Source organism: Carcharodon carcharias, chromosome 15, assembly GCF_017639515.1.
Source record: "Carcharodon carcharias isolate sCarCar2 chromosome 15, sCarCar2.pri, whole genome shotgun sequence".
Lineage (NCBI taxonomy): Eukaryota > Metazoa > Chordata > Chondrichthyes > Lamniformes > Lamnidae > Carcharodon > Carcharodon carcharias.
The window spans coordinates 84,628,171-84,643,549 of record NC_054481.1 but is presented as its reverse complement, the minus strand read 5'-3'; positions in this window follow the sequence as shown (position 1 = coordinate 84,643,549).

The window sequence follows — 15,379 nt, the reverse complement described above, 5'->3', positions numbered from 1 at the left end:
AAAGTGACCTAGTGCTCTAAACTGACACAGCAATACAAAGTGACCCAATGCTCTGCACTGACCCAACAATACACAGTGACATAGTGCTCTGAACTGACCAAGCAATACAAAGTGACATAGCACTCTGAAATGACCCAGCAATACAAAGTAACCCAGTGCTCTGAACTGACCCAACAATACAGAGTGAGCCAGCGCGCTGAACTGACCGAGCAATGCAAAGTGACCCAGTGCACTGAACTGACCCAGCGCCCTGAACTGACCCAGCGCCATGAACTGACCCAACAATGCAAAATGACCCAGAGCTCTGAACTGACCAAGCGCCCTGAACTGACCCAGCAATAAAAAGTGACCCAGCAATACAAAGTGACCCAGTGCCCTGAACTCAACCAACAATACAAAGTGACCACATTCTTCTGAATTGACCCAGCAATACAAAGTGACCTACCACTCTGACCTGACCCAGCAATACAAATTCACCCAACGCTCTGAACTGACCCAGCAATACAAAGTGACCTAGTGCTATGAACTGAACCAGCAATACAAAGTGACCCAGCCCCCTGAACTGACCCAGTAATACAATGTGACCCAATGCTCTGCACTGACCCAGCAATACACAGTGACACAGTGCTCGGAACTGATCCACCAATACAAAGTGAGCCATGGCACTGAACTGACCCAGCAATACAAAGTAACCCAACGCTCTGAACTGACCCAGCAATACAAAGAGACCCTGTAATCTGAACTGACCCAGCAATACAAAATGATCCAGTTCTCTAAATTGACCCAGCAATACAAAGTAACCCAGAGCTCTGAACTGACCCAGCAATACAAGGTGACCCAGTGCTCTGAACTGACCCAGCAATACAAAGTGACCCATTGCTCTGAACTGACCCAGCAATACAAAGTGACCCAGGGCTCTGAACTGACCCAGCAATACAAAGCGACCCAGCGCTGTAAACTGACCCAACAATACAAATTGACCCATCACTCTGAACTGACCCAGAATTACAAAGTTACCTAACGCTCTGAACTGACCCAGCAATAAAATGTAACACAATCCTCTGAACTGACCCAGCAATACAAATTGACCTAGGGCTCTGAACTGACCCAGCGCTACGAACTGAACCAGCAATACAAAGTGACCCAGCGCTCTGAAATACCCCAGCAATACAATATGACCCAGTGCTCTGAACTGACGCAGCAATACAAAGTGACATAGCGTTCTGATCTGACCCAGCAATACAAAGTAACCCAGTGCTCTGAACTGACCCAGCAATACAAAGTGACCCAGCGCGCTGAACAGACCCAGCAATGCAAAGTGACCCAGCGCTCTGAACTGACCCAGCACTCTGAACTGACCCAGCACTCTGAACTGACCCAGCACTCTGAACTGACCCAGCACTCTGAACTGACCCAGCAATACAAAGTGACCAGGCGCTCTGACTGATACAGCAATACAAAGTGACCCAATGCTCTGCACTGACCCAGCAATACAAGGTGACCCAGTGCTCTGAACTGAAACAGCAATACAAAGTGACCTACCACTCTGACCTGATCCTGCAATACAAAGTCACTCAACGCGCTGAACTGACCCAGCAATACAAAGTGACCCAGTGCTCTAAATTGACCCAGCAGCACGAAGTGACCCAGTGCACTGAACTGACCCAGCATTACAAAGTGATCAAGCGCACTGAACTGACCCAGCAATACATATTGACCCAGGGCTCTGAACTGACCCAGCAATACAAAGTCACCCAGTGCTCTGAACTGACCCAGCAATACAAAGGTACCCATTCCTCTGAACTGACCCAGCAATACAAATTGACCCAGTGCTCTGAACTGACCCAGCAATACAACGTGACCAAGTGCTCTGAACTGACCCAGCAACACAAAGTGTCCTAGCACTCGGAACTTATCCAGCAATACAAATTAACCTAACGCTCTGAACTGACCCAGCAATACAAAGAGACACAGTGCTCTGAACTGACCAGCAATACAAAGTGACCCAGATCTCTGAACTGACCCAGCAATACAAAGTGACCAGGCGCTCTGACTGATACAGCAATACAAATTGACCCAGCGCTTTGAACTGACCCTGCAATACCAAGTGACCTAGTGCTACGAACTGAACCAGCAATACAAAGTGACCCAGCTCACTTGACGATCCCAGCAATAAAAAGTGATCGAACGCTGTGAATTGACCCAGCAATACATATTGACCAAGGGCTCTGAACTGACCCAGCAATACAAAGTCACCCAGTGCTCTGAACTGACCCAGCAATACAAAGGCAACCATTCCTCTGAACTGACCCAGCAATACAAAGTGACCCAGTGCTCTTAACTTATCCAGCAATACAAAGTGTCCAAGCACTCTGAACTGACCCAGCAATGCAAAGTGACCTAGCGCTCTGAACTGGCCCAGCAACACAAAGTGTCCTAGCACTCGGAACTTATCCAGCAAAACAAATTAACCTAATGCTCTGAACTGACCCAGCAATACAGAGAGACCTAGTGCTGTGAAATGAACCAGCAATACAAAGTGACCCAAGCTATTAACTGTCCAAGCAATACAAAGTGACCCAGCCCTTTGAATTGACCCAGAAATACAAAGCGACCCAGCGCTGTAAACTGACCCAACAATACAAATTGACCTATCACTCTGAACTGACCCAGAATTACAAAGTGACCTAACGCTCTGAACTGACCCAGCAATAAAATGTAACACAGTGCTCTGAACTGACCCAGCAATACAAATTGACCTAGGGCTCTGAACAGACCCAGCAATACCAAGTGACCCAGTGCTCTGAACTGACACAACAATACAAAGTGATGCATCGCACTGAACTGCCCCAGCAATGCAAAGTGACCCAGCAATTTGAACTGAAACAGCAATACAAAGTGACCGAGTGCTCTAAACTGACACAGCAATACAAAGTGACCCAATGCTCTGCACTGACCCAGCAATACACAGTGACACAGTGCTCTGAACTGACCCAGCAATACAAAGAGACCTAGAGGTCTGAACTGACCCAGCAATACAAGGTGACCCAGTGCTCTGAACTGAAACAGCAATACAAAGTGACCTACCACTCTGACCTGATCCTGCAATACAAAGTCACTCAACGCGCTGAACTGACCCAGCAATACAAAGTGACCCAGTGCTCTAAATTGACCCAGCAGCACAAAGTGACCCAGTGCACTGAACTGACCCAGCATTACAAAGTGATCAAGCGCACTGAACTGACCCAGCAATACATATTGACCCAGGGCTCTGAACTGACCCAGCAATACAAAGTCACCCAGTGCTCTGAACTGACCCAGCAATACAAAGGCACCCATTCCTCTGAACTGACCCAGCAATACAAATTGACCCAGTGCTCTGAACTGACCCAACAATACAACGTGACCAAGTGCTCTGAACTGACCCAATAATACAAAGGTACCCATTCCTCTGAACTGACCCAGCAATACAAATTGACCCAGTGCTCTGAACTGACCCAGCAATACAACGTGACCAAGTGCTCTGAACTGACCCAGCAACACAAAGTGTCCTAGCACTCGGAACTTATCCAGCAATACAAATTAACCTAACGCTCTGAACTGACCCAGCAATACAAAGAGACACAGTGCTCTGAACTGACCAGCAATACAAAGTGACCCAGATCTCTGAACTGACCCAGCAATACAAAGTGACCAGGCGCTCTGACTGATACAGCAATACAAATTGACCCAGCGCTTTGAACTGACCCTGCAATACCAAGTGACCTAGTGCTACGAACTGAACCAGCAATACAAAGTGACCCAGCGCACTTGACGATCCCAGCAATAAAAAGTGATCGAACGCTCTGAATTGACCCAGCAATACATATTGACCAAGGGCTCTGAACTGACCCAGCAATACAAAGTCACCCAGTGCTCTGAACTGACCCAGCAATACAAAGGCAACCATTCCTCTGAACTGACCCAGCAATACAAAGTGACCCAGTGCTCTTAACTTATCCAGCAATACAAAGTGTCCAAGCACTCTGAACTGACCCAGCAATGCAAAGTGACCTAGCCCTCTGAACTGGCCCAGCAACACAAAGTGTCCTAGCACTCAGAACTTATCCAGCAAAACAAATTAACCTAATGCTCTGAACTGACCCAGCAATACAGAGAGACCTAGTGCTGTGAAATGAACCAGCAATACAAAGTGACCCAAGCTATTAACTGTCCAAGCAATACAAAGTGACCCAGCCCTTTGAATTGACCCAGAAATACAAAGCGACCCAGCGCTGTAAACTGACCCAACAATACAAATTGACCTATCACTCTGAACTGACCCAGAATTACAAAGTGACCTAACGCTCTGAACTGACCCAGCAATAAAATGTAACACAGTGCTCTGAACTGACCCAGCAATACAAATTGACCTAGGGCTCTGAACAGACCCAGCAATACCAAGTGACCCAGTGCTCTGAACTGACACAACAATACAAAGTGACGCATCGCACTGAACTGCCCCAGCAATGCAAAGTGACCCAGCAATTTGAACTGAAACAGCAATACAAAGTGACCGAGTGCTCTAAACTGACACAGCAATACAAAGTGACCCAATGCTCTGCACTGACCCAGCAATACACAGTGACACAGTGCTCTGAACTGACCCAGCAATACAAAGAGACCTAGAGGTCTGAACTGACCCAGCAATACAAGGTGACCCAGTGCTCTGAACTGAAACAGCAATACAAAGTGACCTACCACTCTGACCTGATCCTGCAATACAAAGTCACTCAACGCGCTGAACTGACCCAGCAATACAAAGTGACCCAGTGCTCTAAATTGACCCAGCAGCACAAAGTGACACAGTGCACTGAACTGACCCAGCATTACAAAGTGATCAAGCGCACTGAACTGACCCAGCAATACATATTGACCCAGGGCTCTGAACTGACCCAGCAATACAAAGTCACCCAGTGCTCTGAACTGACCCAGCAATACAAAGGCACCCATTCCTCTGAACTGACCCAGCAATACAAATTGACCCAGTGCTCTGAACTGACCCAACAATACAACGTGACCAAGTGCTCTGAACTGACCCAGTAATACAAAGGTACCCATTCCTCTGAACTGACCCAGCAATACAAATTGACCCAGTGCTCTGAACTGACCCAGCAATACAACGTGACCAAGTGCTCTGAACTGACCCAGCAACACAAAGTGTCCTAGCACTCGGAACTTATCCAGCAATACAAATTAACCTAACGCTCTGAACTGACCCAGCAATACAAAGAGACACAGTGCTCTGAACTGACCAGCAATACAAAGTGACCCAGATCTCTGAACTGACCCAGCAATACAAAGTGAAAGAGTGCTCTGAACTGACCCAGCAATACAAAGTCACCTAGTGCTCTGAAATTCACCAAGCAATACAAAGTGACCCAGTGCTCTGAACTGACACAGCAATACAAAGAGACCAAGCACTCTGAACTGACCCAGCAATACAAAATGACCCAGTTCTCTGAACTGACCCAGCATTACAAAGTGACCTAGCCCTCAGAACTGACCCAGGAATTCAAAATGACCCAGCGCTCTGAACTGACGCAGCAATACAAAGTGACCCAGCACTCTGAACTGACACAACAATACAAAGTGACACATCACTCTGAACTGACCAAGCATTACAAAGTGACACAGCCCTCTGAACTGACCCAGAATTACAAAGTGACCTAGTGCTCTGAACTGACCCAGCAATACAAAGTGACCCAATGCTCTGCACTGACCCAGCAGTACACAGTGACACAGTGCTCTGAACTGACCCAGCAATACAAAGAGACACAGAGGTCTGAACTGACCCACCAATACAAGGTGACCCATTGCTTTGAACTGACCCAGCAATACAAAGTGACCCATTGCTCTGAACTGACCCAGCAATACAAAGTGACCTAGTGCTCTGAACTGACCCAACAATACAAAGTGACCCAGTGCTCTAAATTGACCTAGCAGTACAAAGTGACCCAGTGCACTGAACTGACCCAGCATTACAAAGTGATCAAGCGCTCTGAACTGACCCAGCAATACATATTGACCCAGGGCTCTGAACTGACCCAGCAATACAAAGCGACCCAGCGTTGTAAACTGACCCAAAAATACAAATTGACCCATCACTCTGAACTGACCCAGAATTACAAAGTTACCTAACGCTCAGAACTGACCCAGCAATAAAATGTAACACAATCCTCTGAACTGACCCAGCAATATAAATTGACCTAGGGCTCTGAACTGACCCAGCAATACCAAGTGACCCAGTGCGCTGAACTGACACAGCAATACAAAGTGATGCATCGCACTGAACTGACCCAGCAATGCAAGGTGACCCAGCGATTTGAACTGACGCAGCAATACAAAGTGACCTAGTGCTCTAAACTGACACAGCAATACAAAGTGACCCAATGCTCTGCACTGACCCAACAATACACAGTGACATAGTGCTCTGAACTGACCAAGCAATACAAAGTGACATAGCACTCTGAAATGACCCAGCAATACAAAGTAACCCAGTGCTCTGAACTGACCCAACAGAGTGAGCCAGCGCGCTGAACTGACCGAGCAATGCAAAGTGACCCAGTGCACTGAACTGACCCAGCGCCATGAACTGACCCAGCGCCCTGATCTGACCCAACAATGCAAAATGACCCAGAGCTCTGAACTGACCCAGCGCCCTGAACTGACCCAGCAATAAAAAGTGACCCAGCAATAAAAAGTGACCCAGCAATACAAAGTGACCCAGTGCCCTGAACTCAACCAACAATACAAAGTGACCACATTCCTCTGAATTGACCCAGCAATACAAAGTGACCTCGTACTCCGAACGGCCCCAGTCCACTGAACTGAACCCGCAATTGCAAAGTGACCCAGTGCTCTGAACTGACCCAGCGCTCTGAACTGATCCAGCAATACAAAATGACCCCGCGCTCTGAAATACCCCAGCAATACAAAATGACCCAGCACTCTGAACTGACGCAGCAATAAAAAGTGACATAGCGCTCTGAACTGACCCAGCAATACAAAGTAACCCAGTGCTCTGAACTGACCCAGCAATACAAAGTGACCCAGAGCGCTGAACAGACCAAGCAATGCAAAGTGACCCAGCGCTCTGAACTGACCCAGCACTCTGAACTGACCCAGCACTCTGAACTGACCCAGCACTCTGAACTGACCCAGCACTCTGAACTGACCCAGCACTCTGAACTGACCCAGCACTCTGAACTGACCCAGCACTCTGAACTGACCCAGCACTCTGAACTGACCCAGCAATACAAAGTGACTAGGCGCTCTGAATGATACAGCAATACAAATTGACCCAGCGCTTTGAACTGACCCTGCAATACCAAGTGACCTAGTGCTACGAACTGAACCAGCAATACAAAGTGACCCAGCGCACTTGACGGTCCCAGCAATAAAAAGTGATCGAACGCTCTGAATTGACCCAGCAATACATATTGAACCAGCGCTCTGAACTGACCCAGCAATATAAAGTGACCCATCCCTCAGAACTGCCCCATCAATACAAAGTGACCTACCACTCTGACCTGACCCAGCAATACAAATTCAGCAAATGCTCTGAACTGACCCAGCAATACAAAGTGACCTAGTGCTATGAACTGAACCAGCAATACAAAGTGACCCAGCCCCCTGAACTAACCCAGCAATACACAGTGACACAGGGCTCGGCACTGACCCAGCAATACAAAGAGACCTAGAGGTCTGAACTGACCCATCAATACAAAGTGACCCAGCGTTGTAAAATGAACCAGCAATACAAACTGACCCATCATCAGAAATGCCCCATCAATACAAAGTGACCTACCACTCTGACCTGACCCAGCAATACAAATTCACCCAACGCTCTGAACTGACCCAGCAATACAAAGTGACCGAGTGCTATGAACTGAACCAGCAATACAAAGTGACCCAGTCCCCTGAACTGACCCAGTAATACAATGTGACCCAATGCTCTGCACTGACCCAGCAATACACAGTGACACAGTGCTCGGAAATGACCCAGCAATACAAAGAGACCTAGAGGTCTGAACTGACCCATCAATACAATGTGACCCATTGCTATGAACTGATCCACCAATACAAAGTGAGCCATGGCACTGAACGGACCTAGCAATACAAAGTAACCCAGCGCTCTGAACTGACCCAGCAATACAAAGAGAACCTGCGATGTGAACTGACCCAGCAATAAAAAATGATCCAGGTCTCTAAATTGACCCAGCAATACAAAGTGACCCAGTGCTCGGAACTGACCCAGCAATACAAAGTGACCAGTGCTGTGAACTGACCCTGCAATACAAAGTGACCCACTGCTCTGAACTGACCCAGCAATACAAAGTGACCCATTGCTCTGAACTGACCCAGCAATACAAAGTGACCAAGCGCTCTGAAATGACCCAGCAATTGAAAGTGACCCAACGCTCTGAACTGACCCAGCAATACAAAGTGACCCAGCACTCTGAACTGACGCAGAAATACAAAGTGACATAGCGCTCTGAAATGACCCAGCAATACAAAGTAACCCAGTGCTCTGAACTGACCCAACAATACAGAGTGACCCAGCGCGCTGAACTGACCCAGCAATGCAAAGTGACCCAGTGCTCTGAACTGACCCAGCGCCCTGAACTGACCCAGCTCCTTGAACTGACCCAACAATGCAAAATGACCCAGAGCTCTGAACTGACCCAGCGCCCTGAACTGACCCAGCAATAAAAAGTGACCCAGCAATACAAAGTGACCCAGTGCCCTAAACTCAACCAACAATACAAAGTGACCACATTCTTCTGAATTGACCCAGCAATACAAAGTGACCTACCACTCTGACCTGACCCAGCAATACAAATTCACCCAACGCTCTGAACTGACCCAGCAATACAAAGTGACCTAGTGCTATGAACTGAACCAGCAATACAAAGTGACCCAGCCCCCTGAACTGACCCAGTAATACAATGTGACCCAATGCTCTGCACTGACCCAGCAATACACAGTGACACAGTGCTCGGAACTGATCTACCAATACAGAGTGAGCCATGGCACTGAACTGACCCAGCAATACCAAGTAACCCAACGGTCTGAACTGACCCAGCAATACAAAGAGACCCTGCAATCTGAACTGACCCAGCAATACAAAATGATCCAGTTCTCTAAATTGACCCAGCAATACAAAGTAACCCAGAGCTCTGAACTGACCCAGCAATACAAGGTGACCCAGTGCTCTGAACTGACCCAGCAATACAAAGTGACCCATTGCTCTGAACTGACCCAGCAATACAAAGTGACCCATTGCTCTGAACTGACCCAGCAATACAAAGTGACCCAGTGCTCTGAACTGACACACCAATACAAAGTGAGCCATTGCACTGAACAGACCCAGCAATACATCTGACCCAGTGTTCTGAACTGTCCCAGTAATTGGAAGTGACCCAGTGCTCTGAACTTACCCTGCAATACAAAGGGACCTAGCGCTCTTAACTGACCCAGCAATACAAATGAGCCAGCGCTCTGAACTGACCAAGCAATATAAAGTGACCTAGTGCTCTGAGCTGACACAACAAAACAAAGTGACCAAGCGCTCTGAACTGACCCAGCATTACAAAGTGACTCAGTGCTCTAAATTGACCCAGCAATACAATGTGACCCTGCACCCTGAACTGACCCAGCAATACAAAGTGACACAAAGCTCTGCAATGACCCAGCAATACACAGTGACACAGTGCTCGGAACTGACCCAGCAATACAAAGAGACCAAGAGGTCTGAACTGACCCATCAATACAAAGTGACCCAGCGTTGTAAAATGAACCAGCCATACAAATTAACCCATCCCTCAGAAATGCCCCATCAATACAAAGTGACCTACCACTCTGACCTGACCCAGCAATACAAATTCACCCAACGCTCTGAACTGACCCAGCAATACAAAGTTACCCAGCCCCCTGAACTGACCCAGAAATACAAAGTGCCCAATGCTCTGCACTGACCCAGCAATACACAGTGACACAGTGCTCGGAACTGACCCAGCTATACAAAGAGACCTAGAGGTCTGAACTGACCCATCAATACAATGTGACCCATTGCTCTGAAAAGATCCACCAATACAAAGTGAGCCAAGGCACTGAATGGACCCAGCAATACATCTGACCCAGTGTTCGGAACTGACCCAGCAATTGAAAGTGACCCAGTGATCTGAACTGACCCAGCAATACAAATGACCGAATGCTATGAACTGAACCAGCAATACAAAGTGACCCAGCGCTCTTAACTGTCCCAGCTATACAAAGTGATTGAGAGCTCTGAACTGACCCAGCGCCCTGAACTGACCCAGCAATAAAAACTGACCCAGCAATACAAAGTGACCCAGTGCCCTGAACTCAACCAACAATACAAAGTGACCACATTCCTCTGAATTGACCCAGCAATACAAAGTGACCTACCACTCTGACCTGACCCAGCAATACAAATTCACCCAACGCTCTGAACTGACCCAGCAATACAAAGTGACCTAGTGCTATGAACTGAACCAGCAATACAAAGTGACCCAGCCCCCTGAACTGACCCAGTAATACAATGTGACCCAAAGCTCTGCACTGACCCAGCAATACACAGTGACACAGTGCTCGGAACTGACCCAGCAATACAAAGAGACCTAGAGGTCTGAACTGACCCATCAATACAATGTGACCCATTGCTATGAACTGATCCACCAATACAAAGTGAGCCATGGCACTGAACGGACACAGCAATACAAAGGAACCCAACGCTCTGAACTGACCCAGCAATACAAAGAGACCCTGCAATCTGAACTGACCCAGCAATACAAAATGATCCAGTTCTCTAAATTGACCCAGCAATACAAAGTAACCCAGTGCTCTGAACTGACCCAGCAATACAAGGTGACCCAGTGCTCTGAACTGACCCAGCAATACAAAGTGACCCATTGCTCTGAACTGACCCAGCAATACAAAGTGACCCATTGCTCTGAACTGACCCAGCAATACAAAGTGACCCAGTGCTCTGAACTGACACACCAATACAAAGTGAGCCATTGCACTGAACAGACCCAGCAATACATCTGACCCAGTGTTCTGAACTGTCCCAGCAATTGGAAGTGACCCAGTGCTCTGAACTTACCCTGCAATACAAAGTGACCTAGCGCTCTTAACTGACCCAGCAACACAAATGAGCCAGCGCACTGAACTGACCAAGCAATATAAAGTGACCTAGTGCTCTGAGCTGACACAACAAAACAAAGTGACCAAGCGCTCTGAACTGACCCAGCATTACAAAGTGACCCAGTGCTCTAAATTGACCCAGCAATACAATGTGACCCAGCACCCTGAACTGACCCAGCAATACAAAGTGACACAAAGCTCTGCACTGACCCAGCAATACACAGTGACACAGTGCTCGGAACTGACCCAGCAATACAAAGAGACCTACAGGTCTGAACTGACCAATCAATACAAAGTGACCCAGCGTTGTAAAATGAACCAGCAATACAAATTAACCCATCCCTCAGATCTGCCCCATCAATACAAAGTGACCTACCACTCTGACCTGACCCAGCAACACAAATTCACCCAACGCTCTGAACTGACCCAGCAATACAAAGTGACCTAGTGCTATGAACTGAACCAGCAATACAATGTGACCCAGCCCCCTGAACTGACCCAGCAATACAAAGTGCCCAATGCTCTGCACTGACCCAGCAATACACAGTGACACAGTGCTCGGAACTGACCCAGCAATACAAAGAGACCTAGAGGTCTGAACTGACCCAGCAATACAATGTGACGCATTGCTCTGAACGGATCCACCAATACAAAGTGAGCCAAGGCACTGAACGGACGCAGCAATACATCTGACCCAGTGTTCTGAACTGACCCAGCAATTGAAAGTGACCCAGTGCTTTGAACTGACCCAGCAATACAAAGTAACCCAGCGCTCTAAATTGACCCAGCAATACAATGTGACCCAGCACCCTGAACTGACCCAGCAATACAAAGTGACACAAAGCTCTGCAATGACCCAGCAATACACAGTGACACAGTGCTCGGAACTGACCCAGCAATACAAAGAGACCTAGAGGTCTGAACTGACCCATCAATACAAAGTGACCCAGCGTTGTAAAATGAACCAGCAATACAAATTAACCCATCCCTCAGAACTGCCCCATCAATACAAAGTGACCTACCACTCTGACCTAACCCAGCAATACAAATTCACCCAACGCTCTGAACTGACCCAGCAATACAAAGTGACCCAGCCCCCTGAACTGACCCAGAAATACAAAGTGCCCAATGCTCTGCGCTGACCCAGCAATACACAGTGACACAGTGCTCGGAACTGAGCCAGCAATACAAAGAGACCTAGAGGTCTGAACTGACCCATCAATACAATGTGACCCATTGCTCAAAACGGATCCACCAATACAAAGTGAGCCAAGGCACTGAACGGACCCAGCAATACATCTGACCCAGTGTTCGGAACTGACCCAGCAATTGAAAGTGACCCAGTGATCTGAACTGACCCAGCAATACAAAGTGACCGAGTGCTATGAACTGAACCAGCAATACAAAGTGACCCTGCGCTCTTAACTGTCCCAGATATACAAAGTGATTGAGAGCTCTGAACTGACCCAGCGCCCTGAACTGACCCAGCAATACAAAGTGACCTAGTGTTATGAACTGAACCAGCAATACAAAGTGACCCAGCCCCCTGAACTGATCCAGTAACACAATGTGACCCAATGCTCTGCACTGACCCAGCAATACACAGTGACACAGTGCTCGGAACTGACCCAGCAATACAAAGAGACCTAGAGGTCTGAACTGAACCATCAATACAATGTGACCCATTGCTATGAACTGATCCACCAATACAAAGTGAGCCATGGCACTGAACGGACCCAGCAATACAAAGTAACCCAACGCTCTGAACTGACCCAGCAATACAAAGAGACCCTCCAATCTGAACTGACCCAGCAATACAAAATGATCCAGTTCTCTAAATTGACCCAGCAATACAAAGTAACCCAGTGCTCTGAACTGACCCAGCAATACAAGGTGACCCAGTGCTCTGAACTGACCCAGCAATACAAAGTGACCCATTGCTCTGAACTGACCCAGCAATAAAAAGTGACCCATTGCTCTGAACTGACCCAGCAATACAAAGTGACCCAGTGCTCTGAACTGACACACCAATACAAAGTGAGCCATTGCACTGAACAGACCCAGCAATACATCTGACCCAGTGTTCTGAACTGTCCCAGCAATTGGAAGTGACCCAGTGCTCTGAACTTACCCTGCAATACAAAGTGACCTAGCGCTCTTAACTGACCCAGCAATACAAATGAGCCAGCGCACTGAACTGACCAAGCAATATAAAGTGACCTAGTGCTCTGAGCTGACACAACAAAACAAAGTGACCAAACGCTCTGAACTGACCCAGCATTACAAAGTGACCCAGTGCTCTAAATTGACGCAGCAATACAATGTGACCCAGCACCCTGAACTGACCCAGCAATACAAAGTGACACAAAGCTCTGCACTGACCCAGCAATACACAGTGACACAGTGCTCGGAACTGACCCAGCAATACAAAGAGACCTACAGGTCTGAACTGACCAATCAATACAAAGTGACCCAGCGTTGTAAAATGAACCAGCAATACAAATTAACCCATCCCTCAGATCTGCCCCATCAATACAAAGTGACCTACCACTCTGACCTGACCCAGCAACACAAATTCACCCAACGCTCTGAACTGACCCAGCAATACAAAGTGACCTAGTGCTATGAACTGAACCAGCAATACAAAGTGACCCAGCCCCCTGAACTGACCCAGTAATACAAAGTGACCCAATGCTCTGCACTGACCCAGCAATACACAGTGACACAGTGCTCGGAACTGACCCAACAATACAAAGAGACCTAGAGGTCTGAACTGACCCATCAATACAATGTGACCCATTGCTCTGAACTGATCCACCAATACAAAGTGAGCCATGGCACTGAACGGACCCAGCAATACATCTGACCCAGTGTTCTGAACTGACCCATCAATTGAAAGTGACCCAGTGCTCTGAACTGACCCAGCAATACAAAGTAACCCAGCGCTCTGAACTGATCCAGCAATACAAAGTCACCCAACGCTCTGAACTGACCCAGCAATACAAAGTGACCTAGTGCTATGAACTAAACCAGCAATACAAAGTGACCCAGCGCTCTGAACTGTCCAAGCTATACAAAGTGAATTAGAGCTCTGAACTGACCCAGCAATACACATTGACCAAGCGCTCTGAACTGACCCAGCAATACAAGGTGACCCAATGCTCTGCACTGATCCAGCAATACACAATGACACAGTGCTCTGGACTGACCCACCAATACAAAGAGACCTAGAGGTCTGAACTGAACCAGCAATACAAGGTGACCCATTGCTCTGAACTGATCCCCCAGTACAAAGTGAGCCATTGCTCTGAACGGACGCAGCAATACAAAGTGACCCAGTGTTCTGAACTGACCCAGCAATACAAAGTGACCCAGCACTCTGAACTGACGCAGAAATACAAAGTGACATAGCGCTCTGAAATGACCCAGCAATACAACGTAACCCAGTGCTCTGAACTGACCCAACAATACAGAGTGACCCAGCGCGCTGAACTGACCCAGCAATGCAAAGTGACCCAGTGCTCTGAACTGACCCAGCGCCCTGAACTGACCCAGCTCCTTGAACTGACTCAACAATGCAAAATGACCCAGAGCTCTGAACTGACCCAGCGCCCTGAACTGACCCAGCAATACAAAGTGACCCAGTGCCCTGAACTCAACCAACAATACAAAGTGACCACATTCCTCTGAATTGACCCAGCAATACAAAGTGACCTACCAATCTGACCTGACCCAGCAATACAAATTCATCCAACGCTCTGAACTGACCCAGCAATACAAAGTGACCGAGTGCTATGAACTGAACCAGCAATACAAAGTGACCCAGCCCCCTGAACTGACCCAGTAATACAATGTGACCCAATGCTCTGCACTGACCCAGCAATACACAGTGACACAGTGCTCGGAACTGACCCAGCAATACAAAGAGACCTAGAGGTCTGAACTGACCCATCAATACAATGTGACCCATTGCTATGAACTGATCCACCAATACAAAGTGAGCCATGGCACTGAACGGACCCAGCAATACAAAGTAACCCAACGCTCTGAACTGTCCCAGCAATACAAAGAGACCCTGCAATCTGAACTGACCCAGCAATACAAAATGATCCAGTTCTCTAAATTGACCCAGCAATACAAAGTAACCCATTGCTCTGAACTGACCCGG